This window comes from Notolepis coatsorum, assembly GCF_963971535.1.
Source record: "Notolepis coatsorum genome assembly, chromosome: 7".
NCBI classification, from domain to species: Eukaryota; Metazoa; Chordata; class Actinopteri; order Aulopiformes; family Paralepididae; genus Notolepis; species Notolepis coatsorum.
The window spans coordinates 164,193,675-164,214,374 of NC_140171.1; the positions used below are offsets into that span (position 1 = coordinate 164,193,675).

General features: G+C 42.4%; 1 long non-coding RNA gene across 1 annotated transcript in view; it reads left to right on the plus strand.

Annotated features, from left to right (window-relative positions):
* Nucleotides 1-678: 678 nt before the first annotated feature.
* Nucleotides 679-20,700, plus strand: part of LOC311231282 — a 43,230-nt gene continuing 23,208 nt past the window's right edge. Inside the window, exon 1 of the long non-coding RNA XR_014619858.1 lies at nt 679-790. This is a non-coding gene — a long non-coding RNA (uncharacterized lncRNA). The remainder of the gene's footprint in view (nt 791-20,700) is intronic.

Below are 20,700 nucleotides of genomic sequence, written 5' to 3' on the forward strand. Positions count from 1 at the left end.
ACACTGGGACCGTGAGCCTGCCAGCCGGCTAGCTACTGATAGCTATCAACAAATGCTCCAGTAAGTCTAGTAGTGCATGATAGCTCGTGTTAGCTTACTGTTTAAAACGAAACGTCCCATTAAACTAAATAGTTCCGATAGCTCCTGATATCAATGTCTTATAACACTGAGTCGATGCGTATTCGAGCTGAGGGCACGCTGAATATAGTCAATAGGGTCCAGCTGCAGCGCCGGATAATCCTGGCCGTAGCTGGAGGCTACAGTATAGGGTCCAGCTGCAGCTCCGGGGAATCCTGGCCGTAGCTGGAGGCTACTCGAGTACACACACAGTGGAGCTGGTTGCATATAGCGAGCATTTAGACTTGTTGCGTGGTAGCGATGTCTCGCAGATAATACAACTACAAGTATGATTATATAATATATATATTTTATTAAAAAAAAATTATATAAAATAATTTTTATTTTTTTTTATTTTTTTTAAATCAAAAACAATCGATCTAAATAATGGTAAAATTGTTATTTAAAAATTAAAAAAATATTTTTTGCCCCTAAATTTCTCATTTGGGGGCAAGTGTGCCCCTAGTGAAAAAGCTTAGCGTACAGCCCTGGCCCTGGGTGCAACCAATGTAAAAAGTTAGTCTGGAGCCCTGATTATTCAACAAATGCTTTGTGTGTTTACAGTGTGAAGTCTCTGTGACGGAACTCTACTGGACCAAGGCTTTCTACTCAAAACATCTGGATCAAAACCTTCTTCTTGTGGAAACAGACAGCAGACTGGACACCAACATCTGTAAGTACAATTATGTTTACTTTGTTCTCCTCTTATTGCTCCTCCTTGCAGCAGCGGCACCCGAAAGGAGCCTTGAAGTTGTACAATCCCACCCTAATTGTAAAAAATGCCAAATGTTTTACATTTATAGTACTTTACCATTTCCATGGTCAACTGCAGCAACGTAATTTTCTTCACAATAAAAGATTACATTTCTCCAGATACATTTACATTTAGTCATTTAGCTGACGCTTTTATCCAAAGCGACTTACAAGTTCTGTACGACAAGTCATCACGAAGGGCACAACTCTATCTGCTGAGTAACAATGTTCATCAAAGTGTTGCGTGTTACAGTGTAGGTTCGTTTATTAGTAATTTTTTTTATTTAAATTAGTAAAAAAAAAAAAAAAAAAAAAAACCAACAACATAATCGACATTGCTTTATTATTCTTTTATATAACTATATTAGATATTACTGCACATGGCTACTTTTTGATCAATTAATACAAGCAGTCAGATAAATTAACTATTTTGGGACTTTCTATTTTATTTAGAAATACTTAAATCAGAATGTCCCACCCAATACCCAGCTGTTAAAAACGGTTCAATACTCTATTTTATTAGTAGAGGCTGTGACACTATTTCACCCTATCCTCTGTCATCCTTCCTCTAGCTGCTAGGGTGAAGGAACTTTGGGCTTGGCTGAGACCGGTGGTGGTAGAGGGAGGAGGGGTGGGCTGGGACATGGTGGCTGCAGCCTCAGCCTGACTATCTATAAAAAGTTGTCATCTTTCAAATATATTTGTAGCTGAACAATTAGCTAAGCAATTATATTTTATTTATTAGCCTATTCGTAATAATTCGTTATTAGCCTAGCTAACTCCGTATCTTGGCTTACCTGCAGTGGACGTGGATGCAGATGGAACACTGCAAGCAAAGCAGTAAAAAACTGCATTTCTGCACACTAATATTATGTTTTGCCAACAGATGTTTTGATAAATTGCTCGTATTGCCACCCTTACTGCCAAATGTTTTGTTGCACTTGTGGCAACGTGCGTTGTCGGCATCGACTCTCGTAAAGTATACCCATACTTTTGAGCGCTTCGCTCTCTCCGCCATGACGAGCGCATGCAGATCTGTCTGTGTGCAGCGCGCTTCAGCAGCATGGAGCCACGGACAGGCACCTCCCTTAACCCTTTCAGTGCCACGGACGACATATCTCGTTTTATCAGCCCCCCGTTGAGTGCCCACGACGACAAATATCGCTTTATTGTTTTATTAGCGATCTGATTTCATATTTCATCAACGAGTCTCCCGTTGGTACACCAGCCCCTACAGGATCTCAGAATGGAAAAAAGCGCCCCCTATCGTCTATCCCTGTGTAACTGCAGGTCAGTCGCTTAGACTGACCTGGGATCTGTAGATATGTAGAGGCGGAGCCAGCTGCTTCCTTGTGCTGGCAAGAAGTCTGATCAACATGGAAGTCATCGCGGGACGGGAATCAGCCTGGAATATATATTCAAAGCAGCCAATACTCAATCAATAAGCGTGATCGATATTTGGAATGGCGATCAGGAATTGGAATGATCTTTTTGCAGAACATCTGATCTGAGGTAAGGAATCTATTTTACCAGTCTTGGGATAATCAGAGTTGTATTTGCTGAGATCTCACATGTGTGATGTGTCTGTGTGCGCGATCGCTGATGAGGAAATAAGAGAATAGATTTTTCAGCTTGCGTCTATAGCGTGCATACGTACACATATACTATCGATAATCTAGCGTTTATTTGAAAACTATTCATAAATAGGCCGAAAAATGACAGTTTTTGTGTATTCTAGAATATTCCAGTAAATGTCTTTATCATGGAATCTTTATATTTTCCTTGAAAACGAGGGCTTTTCAAAATGCTATAAAACGAAAATGAACCGATAAAAAAACAATCCGCTTCGACAATGTTGACTGCAAACGAGTCATTGATAAAGCGACGGGCAGATTAGACACATAGCCATCATTTAAAACATAGATTAGGCATTTTTATAACGCTAACATTGATTTAATAGTTGTCATACAGAAGTACAGAATACTTTTATACAAAATGCTTCTTTCTGTTACGCTCCAGAGACTGTGCTAGACAAAAGATAAGTATGAAATAAAATTAGTATAGCAAGTAAAAGTAAAAAATAGAAGTCACGTACGTAGACACAAGTGTTCAGTATGTACAATGTTCAATGCAGGATAGCAGTAACTGAGTTACCATACAATATACTATGCAATATACTAATATACAATATACTATATAGTGCAGAAATGATATGAGGTACAATTTAGGTACAATTTACAGTAAGGTGTCCTGAGGTATGGGTTGTAGTGCAAATTCTTTGCCAATAAATATAAAGTGTCTAGGTGTTCTAAAGTGTGTAGAGTGGCTGCTGCAGTGGGTCGATTGTTTAAAGTGAGTGTGCGGATGTGTGTGCTGTGAGTGCATTTGATGGTTGTTGCATAGTGTTATTGTTCATTGAGCAACCTGATGGCCTGGGGATAGAAGCTTCTTCTGAGTCTTTCTGTGCTTGCCATGAGACTCCGGTATCGCTTGCCTGACGCAGCAGTTCAAAGAGGCAGTTGTTTGGGTGGCTGGAGTCCTTGATAATTCTCTTAGCCTTACCCCTGCACCGCTTGTTGTAAATGTTCTGGAGAGTGGGAAGCCCCCCTCCAATTGTGCGCTCGGCTGAACGGGCCACTCTCTGTAGTCTGCTACGGTCTTGTGCGGTGCTATTCCCAAACCAGGAGGTGATATTGCCAGTCAGGATGCTCTCTATTGTACATGAGTAGAAGTTCTTAAGGATCTTCTGACTGACTTGGAACTTCCTTAGGCGCCTGAGGAAGTAGAGGCGTTGCCGTGCCTTCTTCACAACACTATGTGTGTGGTCCATGTCAAGTCCTCGGATATGTCGGCTCTGAGGTACTTAAAACTGTTCACTCTCTCAACCGGTGCCCCGTCGATGCTGAGGGGGCTGTAGTCCCTGACCCCCGACCTCCTAAAGTCCACAATCATCTCCTTTGTTTAGCTGACGTTCAGGGAGAGGCAGTTCTCTTGGCACTATCCCGCCAGGACCTTGACCTCTTCCAGGTAGGCCCTCTCGTCGTTTGCAGAGATCAGGCCCACCACTACTGTGTCGTCAGCAAATGTTATGATTGTGTTGTTGTTCCGCTGAGCCACACAGTAACGTGTGTACAGGGAGTAGAGGAGGGGACTCAGAACACAGCCCTGGGGGGCCCCTATGTTGAGGGTGATGGATGAGGAGGTGCAGTTGCCTGCTCTCACCACCTGGGGTCTGCCCGTCATGAAGTCCAAGACCCACTGGCAGAGGTCATAGTTCAAGCCCAGGTCCCTGAGCTTGGCTATGAGTTTGGAGGGGACTATGGTATTGAATGCTGAGCTGTAGTCGATGAATAGCATTCTCACATAGTTCCCCTGCCTTTTGTCCAGGTGTGATGCTGCTGTGTGCAGCACATGGGCTATGGCGTCCTCCGTGGACCTGTTGGGGCGATATGCAAATTGCAGGGGGTCTAGGTTGATGGGGAGGGAGGAGCAGATGTAGCCCTTCACTAGCTTTTCAAAGCACTTCATGGCTATAGAGGTGAGAGCTACAGGGCGGTAGTCGTTGAGGCAAGCAGGCTTGGATTTTTTGGGTACAGGAGAGAGAGAGTTCGCAACGTTTAAATTCCTTGAAAAAAAACTCATAATAATAATAATTTCTATATCTATAGCAGTACCGATAACGTCGGAGCTTATCAATACTCAGTTTTTTTTTTTTTAGTACCGGTTCCCGTTTAGAACTGGGGTCCGGGGGGCATCCCTATACAGTGGGTGACAATATTGTCACAAGGAAAGATGAAATTACCTACCTGGGTTCCATCCTAGAGGCAAATCTTTCCTTTTTTTGATCCACTTTTTCTCCCATTTTCTATTTTTCTCCCATCCCAATTTCGTATCGTCCAATTCAACCCTCCCCTGTCTCGAACGCTGTGCCTCCCACAAGCCGGCTGCAATGTGGACTAAGCCATACATAGCACGAGTCCCCTCCGATACCCGAGGTAGCAGCAGTCGTATCTTTTCACCTGCGCAGCGCGATCTTTCAGCGTCAGGGTTCTGCGCTTTGGAGGGGCGCCGCCCCCATTGCTTCCTGATTCTACTGCGCAGGCGCACCAACCGACCTGTAGGAGTCGCTGTCCACAACTCCCTATCCCCACCCATCAGTTTCCCACCCCCTAATACTGCCAATGTGTATTAGTACGGACGACCAGCTAAACTGAAAGCAATGTGGAGCGCTGGGATCGAACCCAGCGTCTCCAGCATTCGAGGTGAGCGCCTTGCCCACTGCACCACGTAGCTGCCAGAGGCAAATCTTTCCTGTGACAAAATGGCAACCAACGAACACGATTTTTGTACAGGATCTCCTCTCTGGTAAATAAGAATACCTTGAAGACTAACAGGAGCACGCATTCAAGGTTTCTACGACTATGCTTGCACGTCCTCATGGTACCAAAGCACCTCAAAGGCCCTAAAAACAAGGCTCCAAACATCATAAAACAAACTGGTCAGACTACTGCTTGGCCTTACTCCTAAAAACCCACCTTACCCCTGCCCATTTTGACAATCTAGGATGGCTTAGAGTAGACGACAGAGTACAGCAACTTGCAATCGGCCTGGTCTACAAGATACACTACACCACAAAGATACCCATGTACATTTTTACATTTAGTCATTTAGCTGACGCTTTGATCCAAAGCGACTTACAAGTTTTGTACTACAAGACAGCAGGAAGGGTACAACTCTATCAGCTGAGTAACAAGGTCAGTGAAGTTCATGACTACAACACCAGAGGGAGTTCCACAAATCACGTCCAACCCAGATTCGGCTCAAACAAGGGACTAAACACGTTTCGCAACTAGGCCACCACAATAATGTGGAATGCCCTACCCACAGCCGTAAAATAATGTGAATCCCTACCCTCCTTCAAAACCGTTCTCAAAGAGCACCTACGGGTGGCTGCAATTAGAAACGGGCCCTGGTAAATGCCAAAATAAAAAATACCCCACCCAACCAATGTTCCCTCTAAGGTGCGCCTGTGAGCGCGCACATGTCCAAATGCTCCCGCGCACATCTGAAATCTGTCGCGCACAGAAACGTTTGTTTAAAAAAATAAAAAGACGTTTCTTAAAAAAAACAGCAGTCAGCTTGGATGCACGTACATCACGGTCTTCTCTCATACAGCTTCTCTCCTTGTTGACAAACGCGCACACACGCTGCTGGGGCATTGCCCCCCCCCTCCCGGACCTGTCTTGTCAACACAAAATCCTCTCACTCGCTCCCAAGTGCAGAGCCTCGACAGCTCTCCTTTCAACATCACTGAATCATTAAACAAAAATGGCCCAGTAAACGATTGAATTTAGTTTAATACACAAGGCGTTGTCTTGTTATCTAGCTGGCTATCCACGGATGGCTCATTATATCAACAGCTGATATGTTGCAGGCTTGCAGCTGTTGGCTAGCTGTTGGCTAGCTATCTATCGTTCTTAGTTGGCTAACGTTAGCTACTTAGCTACTAGCTAGCTAATACTGGCTGGCGCTACCTATTAATTCGCAATGGAATGGCTAGCTAACTAACTGTACAAATCTATGTGATTTGGCTGAGACCGTATTTCGTACGGTTGGCTGGATTGGGGGTGGCCAGCTGGCTGGCAGTTCGTGGTGCAGTAGCTGGCTGGCTAATGTTGGCCAATATAGCTGTAACTGATCGCCAATGATTAGGGATGCCCCGATCGATCGGCCAGCGATCGGTATCGGCCGATATTCAGTATAAATATGAGATCGGTCTAGTCTAGTGCATGGGACCTCTGTGAGCTAACGTTAGCTACCTAGCTAACGTTACTGTTTAAACAAAATGACCCAGTCAACTATTCACTTTTAGTTTAATACATGAGGCATTGTCTAACGGTATCTAGCTAACGGTAAATGGCGTTTCATTTTTGATGGCTTCATGCTTTCATGTGCTAACACTTCACTGCACACAACATACTGAGGTTTTTGTCCCTCTTTTGTCCTCAATGTAAGAAAACCCATATTTAATGTAGTCTGCGTTAGGGGTGGAACGGTTCACAAAATGGACGGTTCTGTTCGTATCACGGTTTTGGGGTCACAGTTTTCGGATCGGTTCGATATACGTTGTTTTTTATTTAAAAATAAATTTAAGGCGAGACACTACAGGTGAATAGGGTAACAAATTTAACTAATAGATATCACAATGAAACTTCCCCAGTTGATTACTTATATTAAGACAAGACTTTTTTGTATTACAAGTTTTCTGAAATTGTATGTTTAAATATGCAAATGAGGCATGATCTGCTTAAATATGCAATAATTTGCATATAATTCCAGGACAGAAATCTGAACATTGGATAAAGCCATTTTCAAAATTATAGTTTCATTTTGTTGACATATTAGAGCCAAAGGTTATTACAGAGGGGATTTTGGATATCTCTTTTTATCACTCCATAAATCAGAAAATACATTCAGTCCATTTTTATGGTAAAATTCCATATTTCGCCATGTTTTTAGGAATAAAATGTGATATAAATCAGGGCATGAATGCGATATCAACAAACCCTTCTGTAAATACCTTCAGAACATAGATATGAATAGAATTGGAATGTTTGGTGTATGTGAGTGTTACTGAAGTGGAGATTTCTGGCTCAGAGTATGAGGAAAAACTCTTAAAACTCATTTTTGGGAAAACGCCTTCAAAGGTCTGTATTGTAAAATGCCATACTTTTTTTTTTGAAACAGATATTTACAAACACAATACCTAATCAAACCATTAGTAATAGACAACCTAAACACATGCCTGATAACTGAATAATAATAATAATGATGTTATTGAACTTAACAGAACTACACACAGGCTACAAACAGTGTAGTACAGTGTAGTACCCCCTAATAGGCAAAAGATATTTGAATAGATATCACTATGAAACTTTCCCAGTTTGTTATGTACATATAAACTAAGAAAAAATATATTGCAAGTTTCCAGAATTTTATGTTTATATATGCAAATGAGGCACTTCCCCATTAAATATGTGCACATTTATGGATGCAATAAGGCAAAATGAAGTAAAATAAACAACTAAATGTGTGTTATTGACGTTTTATTGTCACTAGTTTCATAGAAGACATGTTTAGGAAGCAAAATATAACAATCTCAAAATCAACAAAAAAAGTACATTTGCCTATTCACCTGCAGTGTCTCCCCTTAACACTCAAAAATCTAAACATGCTTCTCATTTATTAAAAAAAAAAGTTTACAGTGTTTACAGCCTTAAATAATGTTTGGCACACAAAGACCGAACTGACTGAAAAATATAGGCTACATTTGTCAAAGTATTAACTTAGTGCAAACAAACGATATGCTCAGCCAGCACTAGACTTAACACAAAAAAACAATGTTTAAATTCCCTGATTGTCAGTTCTTAATGGAAATATTAGTTTTCTCCTTGAAATTAAAGTGCAGTATTTGAAATACAATGAAAGGAATAGGGCTGGATTTCTTATCAAAGGGAAAAGTGTCACTGTTATTTAAAATAAACAAATTAGAAGGCCATCAATATAAATTGCAGCATACATCAAACTAACACTGCTCTGTTCATTCTATTTTTAAATACGTACATTATCTGTCTACATTTATTTAGACTAACATTATTTAAATATTGAGTGCAACTGTGTTGGAACTATCTATGGGTTGGCGGGTCCCCACTGACATTTTAGTGTCACGGAGGGGTAGGGATGGGAATTGATAGGATTTTATCGATACGATTCCATTATTGATTCTGCTTATCGATTCGATTCTTTATCGATTCCCTTATCGATACCTGATCAATTTATAATTTAAATAAATAAATTGGAAATGCAACGGAACTAAGCTGGTTAGAATAACAACATGCAACTTGAAATTTCTGATTGTCATTTATTGTTGAGCCCCCATGTCAGAAAAATACAAAAACTGTAAAAAATAAAACATTAACTATAGCCTACACTTAAATAAAATAATGTATTTGAGATTCTCTTAAAATGTATTTATTTTTTTATTCTTGAACTAATTTAATCTATTGAATAACGATCTGTTGAATGTAACTACAGTTCAATATCTTAAACTAATTTAATCTATTGAACCGTAGTTGCATTCTACAGGTCGTTATTCCTCTGACTTGTGTCACACACACACACACCAGGGTTTCCGTTAGAATTTTTTTTTGCAGGTCTGAGTGTCCGGTAGATTTCAATCTACCGGACAAATGGGATAAATTCCGGTCAGAGTTTATTGAGCTTAAAAACAATTGATAGGCCTATATAAAGAATGACATCATCAAGGCATTTATAATATTTTAACTTAAAACTAGGCTACTTTTGTGTATACAGTCATTAATATATTCCAAATAAAATAAGTCCCTCGAGACTTCGTGCTGCTGCCGACTTGAGGTGTCGGTGGGCAGTTTGCCCGACATTAAACAGCAGTCTGTTATAATCACATTTTTATGAGCTAACGAATTCCGTTATATTGGACATTTGTATTAATTATATCAAGCGAAGAACTGAGAAATTTGGCAGAGAGAGACGGCAACATTATCGTGGGTTTGCGTGATGACTCCACCTCCCAACGACTTGGTGCTGGTCATAATGTACTGTGAAAATAATTCCCTCTAAGCACAATTTGATTATTTGAATTGTATTAAAATAGACTAAAATTAAATAGCCTATAGCCTATGCGATGAACGAAACAATCATTACATTTGTTTCATCGTTGCTTCACCAAGCAGCCGGTCTAATAATGACACCGCTGTGTCAGCGCGAGCTGGCTGCTGTTAGATTTACGTGAAGCATGGAGCTGCAGACCGACAGAGCAGCAGTGTTTTTAGGTCCGGTCTGGGCTCAGCAGCGCCGCCCACCCAACAGCTGAATTGCCAATGGCTGGATTGGAGTACTGCATTCTGTGGGGCTGCAGATGGATGCTTCTCACAAATCTAGGAGCAGCAAGCTCGCGCTGATACAGCGGTGTCATTATTAGACCGGCTGCTTGGTGAAGCAACGATGAAACAAATGTAATGATTGTTTCGTTCATCGCATAGGCTATTTAATTTTAGTCTATTTTAATACAATTAAAATAATCTAATTGTGCTTAGATGGAATTATTTTCACCGGTCATTATGACCGGAGAGATTAAATATGTCGGACTTCAACAGATTTTGCCGGTCAAATACCGGTAATTACCGGCTAACGGAAACGCTGACACACACACACACACACACACACACACACATACACACACACACAAAGCCCATCCTACAGGCGCAGCATTTTGAAGCAGTAATCCATGCATTTGTGACTACTAGGCTGGATTACTGCAATGCACTTTATATAGGGGTGAGTGGATCCTTAGTGGCTCGCCTTCAGATGGTGCAGAACGCTGCTGCACGTCTTTTAACTGGCACCCGTAAATATGACCACATCTCACCGATTTTATCCTCACTCCACTGGCTCCCCGTGCACTTTAGGATTAATTTTAAAATTCTTTTATTTGCTTTTAAAGCTCTTCATGACCTTGCCCCACCCTACCTCTCTGAGCTGTTGCAGGTCTATACACCTTCTCGCTCTCTCAGGTCAGCTGACCAGCTGCTCCTTGTAGTACCTACAACTAGGCGTAAGCTCAGGGGGGACCGTGCTTTCTCCGTTGTCGCCCCCAAAATGTGGAATGAGCTGCCACTGCAGATTAGGCAGGCCTCATCACTGCCCCGTTTTAAAGGCCTCCTTAAGACCCACCTTTTCTCTCTGGCTTTCGACACCATGTAGCTTGTTGATTTTATGATCTTATTGTCTTACTGTGTTGTTGTTTTATCGTTCTGTTACTGTGTCTTTTGCTAAAAGCAATTTTTTTTTAAGTACTCTGATTTATCAAAATTTTTATTGCTGCCTATGTTTACCTATTTTGTTTTCTTCTCTGTTTTGCTACTCTTGTTTTTTTTTTATCTATTTTTAGTGCTGCTTATAGTTTTTAATATGCTCCCTCTGTACAGCACTTTGTGCCCCTGTGGCTGTTAAAGCGCTCTATAAATAAAGTTGGATTGGATTGGACTGCCTGGCTTACAGACTAGTAAACAAACACTCCGTCTCTTATTATATGTGAACTAAAGAGTACAAGGTTTACACAACAGCCCCCACCCGCTGTTTTATTGTATTTGTACCTATACTACCTGCTGTCAGCTGTTTATCTCTCTCTGTGAGCTTGATTAGCTAGCGTTAGCTCACGTTAGCTAGCGTTAGCTCCGCGGCTAATATTACATTACCCTGAACTAAATCAATGACTAGGTTCTAAAGCATTCAAGTAGTTTTCACTGCACATAGAAGTAGCCAAACAGCGGGAGCATATGACCAAAACCCAGACAATTTCGAGCCCTTAAGGAATCAAATAAGTCTGCCATGGCTACATGCTAACACTAACATTATTGTTTTGAAAACCTGGCAGCGATAAGGGAATCGAAAGTCACGGGAGGCACGCGATTCCAGGCATCGGACAATTAGGAACCGGTTCCCAATGTAGGGGTGGGACGATATATCGATCTATTATCAATTATCAAATAGGATCGATGCAACGTAAAAAGATCGATTCATATTGCGATACTCTTATTTTGAAAATCCCCTCGTGAGCATATCCGCCCGGCAGCAGCAACAACAGTAGCTCAGCGCAGCTCAGCGTGTGTAGACGTTAGACAGCATTGCTTCAGAGTAGTGTTGTCACGATACTGGAATTTCGACTTCGATACGATACCTTGAAAAGTATCGATACTTTCGATACTTTCGATACCAATTTTTTTTTTTTTTTTTTTTAAACAAATTTTGCTTTTGTTGCTGGTTGATTCTCCTCAGCTTCTCTCTGGTACTATACGAGAAGATAAATACACTTTTAAAACCCTTTGTTTATCTTTAGATCAGAGAGAGAGAGAGAGAGAGAAAGAGAGAGTGGCTGCTGGAGATTTTATGTCTACTGAGCGCACCTTTCTAGTTATGACGAGAGTGTGAGAGAGAGAGAGAGAGATTTTTACAGCTAACTGGGCTCGCTGCCTCAGCTCTGTGACAGATCAGACTTGTAAATCTGCTGCAGCAGTGCACGCCTTGCCCCTCCTCCTCCCCGTCACAGTCGAGTGCATGAGCAGCTCCTGTTATCTAGCTGGCTAGCTACTGATAGCTCCTGATATCAACGTCTGATATCATCAGTTTGGCATTCGATTTCGCAGTAGTTGGCTAGTGTTGGCTAAGTAGCTATCGTTCCGTGAGCTAACGTTAGTAGCTACCTAGTGTTGGCTCTATGATCGTTCCGTGAGCTAACGTTAGTAGCTACCTAGTGTTGGCTCTATCATTCCGTGAGCTAACGTTAGTAGCTACCTAGTGTTGGCTCTATCGTTCCGTGAGCTAACGTTAGTAGCTACCTAGTGTTGGCTCTATCGTTCCGTGAGCTAACGTTAGTAACTACCTGGCTCTATGATCGTTCCGTGAGCTAATATTAGTAGCTACCTAGTGTTGGCTCTATGATCGTTCCGTGAGCTAACGTTAGTAGCTACCTAGTGTTGGCTCTATGATCTTTCCGTGAGCTAACGTTAGTAGCTACCTAGTGTTGGCTCTATCGTCTGTCAACAACTTGCGGGAGCAAGCCAGCTGGTACCGATACTGCAGAAAGTATCGGTACTTCGGGAAATGAGTATCGAAGCCGTTTTAAATATTCAGTATCGATACTTCGATATTTTTGACAACACTACTTCAGAGTCCGCCTATTTTGCCTGAAATAAGTGCCTGTTTTTTTCTCCACAAGGGGTCAAATGCATCTAACATGCTTTCCATCCTCGCCATTCCTTTATGCCCACGTCGCGTTAAATACCGAAATTAACGTTGCGTTAGCGTGAGCTAAATAAGCTAAGCTGATAAAGCAGCACAGGTCCACTAGGGACTGGGAAGGAGGGGGGGGTTACTGCATTCTCAAAAATGGATCTGGCCGGTACTGCACCTTCTGACTCCCAATATGCCTTTTCTAGCCAAAATACAGCGCTGTGATAGGATATTAATATCGAAAAAAAAGAAACGAACCAAAAACAGTGAACAGGAGGTCTATTTGTATTAAAAACAATAGATTGTTTTTCATTTAAATGTCTGGAAGAGATCAAAAATGTCAAATGATATTTCCATTGCCTTTTTTGTTGATTTAAATGTTACTGATTGTGTTAAATGGGCATATAATATCGTCTCATATTGATCGCAGGCACCTGAATCGTATCGTATCGTGGCAGACTTTGTGATATCGGAAAATATCGTATCGTTGTCCAAAGAATCGATATCGTATCGTGATGAAACTGGTGATTCCCACCCCTAGTGTCACGGACCTTCAGCTTCAGCAACGTTATCACCTCCGGTCACGTTAGGAGGAGTTTATAACATCAACATGCAGTGGAAAAGCGGCAATAGTCCCGGTTGGAGTTAGTAAAACACAGTTGTATGTTAGCCTTCTTGGATGTTGAATAAACGCTTATCATTGTCTTTAAACACCCCGCCTCTCACTCTCATTTCTCCTCTGCTACCTAGTAGCTACGATAACATTGCATTGACAGCTGGCGGGCTACCATCGTTCAACATGCGTTGTGTTGTATAAACTGCTAACGCTATGGCAAGATGTGTGTAGGCCTATGTAATGTGAATGGCTGTTTTTAAAGTCGTAATGAAGATTGATTTATATTGTGCTTGCCATTTTTACACAAACTGACTAGCACCTCCAGCGCTGCTGCTGCTGCAGCCAGTGCTCACCTCTCCTGGCTGCGTGTATGCTTTCTACAACGCAGTTGCGTTTCCGGGTTCCTCTGATTGGCCGCTGACCTATGCTATTACGCCCCCTTTTACACTCTCGCGCTGTGAAGCGCCAGCGGCGCGATGCGGTGGTTTCTCCCCGGCTTCCGTGCGCCGCCGGCTTGACTCGGTCCAGCTCCAGCGGCCGTCTTCCGCCGCCTGCGGTATCCTCCCTCCGAGGCGGCTCGTTATTATTATCCCCCATTGTTCAGGTCGACATGCTTGCACAAACACCCGTTGGAGGAGTAGTGGGGGAGAAGAAGAGGAATATTTTTAAATAGCAAGAATTATCAACTGGCAACTCTGTGCTCGTCAGACCTGCAGCTGCTGGTACTGTATGGAGAGAGAGGCACACAACAGACAGACAGCCGGTTTCAATCACTGAGCTGTCTGTCTGTTGTTGTGTGCCATAAACAATCCATGAGCTAGTTTTGTATTGTAGTATGACTGGTGTATTATGTCTGTCCGTTCTCTATCGGCTTGGTTGGCCTGCATGTATTTTTTCTGTCTTTTTTGTTTCTCTTTCTTTCCCGGGATGCGCCCCGGGCCGATGTAACTATTGGTTGAGGGGGCGCAATATAAATAAATGTATCATATCAGAAATTCTGTAGACTGCGAAATAAAACCCTTTCCCCCTCAATTTCTTCTCCACGCACACATCCGCGACCCACTCAAAATGGCCACGCGACCCATCAGTTGAGAACCACTGCTCTATAATGCCTCAGCATCGGTGAGGAGTTATTGTCGTATCCAAGTTCTTTTGAACACAACAGACGCATCACCTTTTAAAGTAACATAAATTAGAACAAGGTATACGCTGTGTTGTCACTTTTATTAATATTACTATGTGAATACTTAGGAGACAGATCAGCTCAGTTGGTTATTACTATGTGCATACCTTATTATGAGAAATCGGATCAAAATGTTCCCAGGCAGGGAAAATCTCCTCTAGCTGGTATCGTCACAAAAAAAGAAGCTGGAACAGATAGCAAACAAACACGCAATAAATGCCTAAGTCGACACAATGTGAGGTCATAGGAGACTATTGCGTTTCGTTGCCCCATTATCTCGAATCATGCGCCAAATGTCCTGAATCAGTCACGTGGTACGACCGGCGCGTGAGGTTCAACGTCATCAACACAAGCCTCGATACACTCCACATAAATTCCTGGATTATCAGGGCTCCAGGGTGCGACTGTTTTGGTCGCATTTCTGTGTGTGTGTTTAGCGTCTTTTTCCCCGTGGCCATGTGCGTTCAAAAGAATTAAATCTCTGCCTTTGATTGGCTATAACACGTGCATTATGCAAAGACCAGCCCAGATCTGCCTCTGATTGGCTCTGATCATCACCCTGCCATTATTATTCGCTGAATGACAGGATAAACAAAAAAGCCATGTGAGCATCAACTTTCCGAATTTAAACGATAAAAAAAGCACAGCGTCTCATTTCATAATACAACGTTTCCGAATGGACGTTTGGATTAAACAAAGTGTATGCAGTGATGCTTTCCCAGCGGAACACAAGCTGCTTAACATTACACAGGTATGTTATATACACGTTAATTAAGCTATGTACTAGGGATGCCCCGATCACGTTTTTTGCCACCGATACCGATCGCCGTGAGCCATATCGGCCGATACCGATCCGATACAGATCGTTTTTGATTAAAAAAATATTAAAAATTATTTTGTATACATTTCTTTTTTATAAAATATATATATTATATAATTAGACTTGTACTTGTATTATCTGCGAGACATCGCCACCACGCAACAAGGTCCACTGTCTGTGTGTACTCTAGTAGCCTCCAGCTACGGCCAGGATTCTCCGGAGCTGCAGCTAGACCCTATACTCGAGTAGCCTGCAGCTACGGCCAGGATTCTCCGGAGCTGCAGCTAAACCCTATTGATCATATTCAACAACATGCCCTCAGCTCGAATACGCATCGAATGAGTGTTATAAACCATTGATATCAGGAGCTATCTGTGGCTACTGCTGGCCGGCTATATAACGTTGATACAGCGCCTCTGTGAACTATTTAGTTCAGTGGGACATTTCGTTTTGAACAGTGAGCTGGCGTCAGCTAACATGAGCTAGCTGAGGTATCATACACGTCTCTACTAGACTTGCTGGTAGGCTTGGGCGGTATGACGGTATACCAGGGTATTTAGAAATCCCGACGGTATTGAAAATCAATACCGTCCGTTAGGGCTGGGCGATATGGCCAAAAACGTTATCGCGATAAAATTATAAAATTATTTTCATATAACTCTATATCGATAATTATCGTCGATATAATGTCTGTCAAGTTTAATTAACTTATTATGCCCGGCACCGATACGCGGGCTGACTTGTTTTGCTGCTGTGAATGTCTCGAGAGTCGAGTTGATGTCGTCATCAGTCTGCGCACGTTAGCAGTTAGCCAAAGCAAGCGGAGTATCTCATGACAATGTACTAAAAATGACCCTAAAATACTCTGTTCCGCCCAATTCATTGCAACGATGTCCACCGTATACCCCACACTACTATAACAGTTACCCTCAGAATTCAAAACACACACCAACTCGGCAGGTAAACTGTAAAATAGCGCCGTGCAAGCTAATTAGCCATAGCCAGCCTCGTTTCCGAGCCGAGTATCTCATGACAATGTACAAAAAATGACCCTAAAATACTCTGTTCCGCCCAATTCATTGCAACGACGTCCACCGTATACCCCACACTACTATAACAGTTACCCTCAGAATTCAAAACACACACAACTCGGCAGGTAAACTGTAAAATAGCGCCATGCAAGCTAATTAGCCATAGCCAGCCTTGTTTACTGAGTCCTACCTCCGCGCCTCCTTCCGCTATCGGCCATCTCCTTCACTGATTGGTTGTTAGTGCGTGTGCTCATATCCAAGCTTGGAAAATCGATATATCGAAACTTTGCGACCACGTTTCATGTTTATTTTTCGAGGAAATAATTTATCGCGATAGTTATCGTTATTGTTTTATCGCCCAGCCCTACCGTCCGCTAGGCTTGGGCGGTATCCTTTTTTCACAGTCAAACCTTTATGTCATAATACCCCGGTGCACGGTATTTGACTGTATGACTTTCATTTTCATCAGCGGGGGGGGGGCAACCCGTAAACAAATCATCGTCAGCTCTCAGAATGGTAGTCCCGCACTGGTAGAAGCCCGCAACTGTTTTAGCGTTAGCATCTAGCCATGGCAGACTATTTGATTCCTTAAGGGCTAGAAATTGCCTGGGTTTTGGTAATATGCTCCCGAAATGCTCCCGTTGTTTGGCTACTTCTATGTGCAGTGAAAACTACTCGAATGCTTTATAACCTAGTCATTGATTTAGTTCAGGGTAATCTAAGATTAGCCGCAGAGCTAACGCTAGTTAACGTGAGCTAACGCTAGTTATTCAAGCTCAGTAGCTCACAGAGAGAGATAAACAGCTGACAGCGGATAGTACAGGACGGTACAAATACAATAAAAAGGCGGGTGGGGGCTGTTGTGTAAACCTTGTACTCAAGTTTTAAGTTTCAAGTTTCTTTAATAGTTGTCATACAGAAGTACAGAATACTTTTATACAAAATGCTTCTTACTGTTACGCTCCAGAGACTGTGCAAGACAAGATAAGTATGAAATAAAATAACATAGTATAGCATGTAAATTAGAAGTAAAAAAAATTAGGTCACAGTGTTCAGTATAGACATATGTTCGATGCAGAGTAGACGTAACTGAGTTACCATATAATATACAATACTGTGTAGTGTACTAATATACAATACTATATAGTGCAAGGCAGAAATAGGATGAGGTGCAATTTAGGTACAATTTACAGTAGGTGTACGAGTTGTAGTGCAAATCCTTTATCAATAAATATAAAGTGTGTTTGTGTGATCTAAAGTGTGGGGAGTGGGTGCTGCAGTGTGTTGTTTGTTTAAGTGAGTGTGTGGGTGTGTGTGCTGTGTGCATTTGATGGTTGTTGCATAGTGTTTATTGTTCGTTTAGCAGCCTGATGGCCTGGGGATAGAAGCTTCTTCTGAGTCTTTCTGTGCTCGCCTTAAGACTCCGGTATCGCTTGCCTGACCGCAGCAGTTCAAAGAGGCACACACGCGCCAGCAGAGGGCGAGACCAGTCTAGTGGAGCGAGTGGGTCACAACGGTGTTCACGTTTTACGGTAATGTTGCGACAGTGCTGTGAAAATACCGTAAAGCGTTGTGACGAGAGTTGGTGTGTGTTGTTGTGGAGCAACTGGTGGAGCAAGCAAATAATCTGTCTCTTATTATATGTGAACTAAAGAGTACAATGTTTACACAACAGCCCCCACCCGCCTTTTTATTGTATTTGTACCGTCCTGTACTATCCGCTGTCAGCTGTTTATCTCTCGCTGTGAGCTACTGAGCTTGAATAACTAGCGTTAGCTCACGTTAACTAGCATTAGCTCTGCGGCTAATCTTGGATTACCCTGAACTAAATCAATGACTAGGTTATAAAGCATTCAAGTAGTTTTCACTGCACATATAAGTAGCCAAACAACGGGAGCATTTCGGGAGCATATGACCAAAACCCAGGCAATTTCTAGCCCTTAAGGAATCAAATAGTCTGCCATGGCTAGATGCTAACGCTAAAACGGTGCAGGCTTCTACCGGTGCGGGACTACCATTCTGAGAGCTGACGATGATTTGTTTACTTGGTAACACGGGTTGCCCCCCCCCCCCCCCCCCGCTGATGAAAATGAAAGTCATACCGTACACCGGGGTATTATGTCATAAAGGTTTGACGTGTGAAAAAAAGGATACCGCCCAAGCCTACTTGCTGGAGCGTTTGTTGATGTCAGGAGCTATCGGTAGCTGGCCGGCTAGATACCGTTCGGTTAGACAATGCCTCATCATGTATTGGACTGGAAGTGAATGGTTGACTGGGTCATTTTGTAACGGTAGCTAACGTTAGCTAAGGGAGACGCCGTCCTCCCGTCCCACTAGACTAGACTACTAGACCCGTGTTTACATGTGCGCGGGAGGGGCTGGAGGGAGGAGCAGACGCCGCACAGCTCCCGGTGTCTGAGACAGAACTCAGCGAGACGAGCGAGTGAGATCGGTTTTGACGATCGGCGAAAATAAAGCATGATCACCGATCGCATATTTATACTGATTATCGGCCGATAACGATCGGTGGCCGATCGATCGGGGCATCCCTACTATGTACCGTTAGAGTGTAGCCCTTTAGCTTTAGCTAACGTTAAGATAGTAGGAGCCATCGGCCAATAAAGCTGTTTCAACAAATGTATTCACAAAATGGACTATCATTCAAACGTTATTCAAGCCTCCCGTTACCAGTAAGTCCGTACGTCTACTACTTAACCGCAGCAATGTGCGTTATGTGCCTAAACTTTGCTAGTCAAGACTCGACAGTACGCTGGGTTGAGGCAAATGTCTGTTGTTTAGACACAACATGGTCAGGTGTCAGAGTATCTGACCCATTATCATTCAGCCATGTATCCGCGCTATTTAGAAATAGTTTGAAGCGCAGTAGTTTAGGCTCATACCAGTCCAGATGATCTGACTTGTTCATCATGAGACAGAAGTAATGATTGCACAGACACTTGTAACTTCATAAATTGTTCCAGCAGGGTGTTAAATGTCTTTAAATCCTGCTCGACATTTTCTTTATTTTCTTTAGTACAGACATGATCCATTAATGATTTAATTTTGTTGCTCTTTCTCGTTAGGGCACATAATTTGCCACAGCGAGAGCCGACCAGCCTGAAAAGCTCTCTTTCAGCTGCATATTGTTCATCATGTGCGTATTCATCCTCCGTCGCACCCTGTGGCTGCTTCTCAGACATGTTTCACGCGGTTAGCGATTCATTCACACAATGGAGTGTTTACTCACGTCTGGCAGCGTCGGCAGTGCGGACTCATGAGGCTCGCGTCCAGTTCATTCATAAAGCAATACTGTTGCGCCAGTAAGTCATCAAAGTTTTTCGACTTTTGTATCGGCAAAACGTCATCAGCCGCGATCAGAACAGGTCAAAACTTTCAGACGCACCTTGTCCAGCAAACAAGGTATTAACGTGCTTGTGGTGTGTGTGTGGTCGAAAAACTATATGATTGCCCCGTCTATTCCAAATCAAAAACTGCCCTTGTTCCCGGTAGACATCCATTTTAAACACCTGACAATTACCACCTGATAATTATCAGACAGCGAACCATTAGGCCTACCATTTTCATACCAATAGGGGAGCAATCATTCCAAATAACCAAAAAGATTCTGTTTCATTATAAATATATACACAATATAGAATACGTTTAAATCTAAATATCAACACATGGTCAAAAAGAAAACATTTAAATAATAAGCAATATGGCTACAACACCTCCCGTTACCAGTAAGTCCGTACGTCTACTACTCAACCGCAGCAATGTGCGTTATGTGCCTAAACTTCGCTAGTCGAGACTCGCCAGTACGCTGGGTTGAGGCACGGACGGAAGTGGCCATTTTTCAAAATAAAATACCCTAAAGACTATTAGTATATGGAGGTGTAGTGGTTACATGATTGCTGTTTCCGGCCGGTCCATCTTGAAAACACAATGTATTTGCCCATTTCTAAATCGTCTTGTTTAAAACAAATAAAGCATCAACATTGGCATGGTGTACCTTTCTGTGTATTCATCCACAATCTATAGCTCAACATGAAAATATTCGCAATTAATTGTAAAAATAAATAAAATCGCTGAATTTTATTTCAACCAAAAATGCTTAACAAATAATGTTAGTAGGCCTGCCGCGATAAGCAATAAATCGATTAATCGGCGCGATAATTAAAATGAATGCAATGATTTTGACGGGCGCGATTAATTGCTATTTGCGCGTTTGTTTTAATGAGGCGGTACCCCTTGTCAGTCACTCCGTGTGGGGAGGCGTGCCGCTGGCGTTAGAGCACAGCACAGGAGCTCCTGTGAGCACATAGCTTAACTACATTTCTCAATAGTGTTG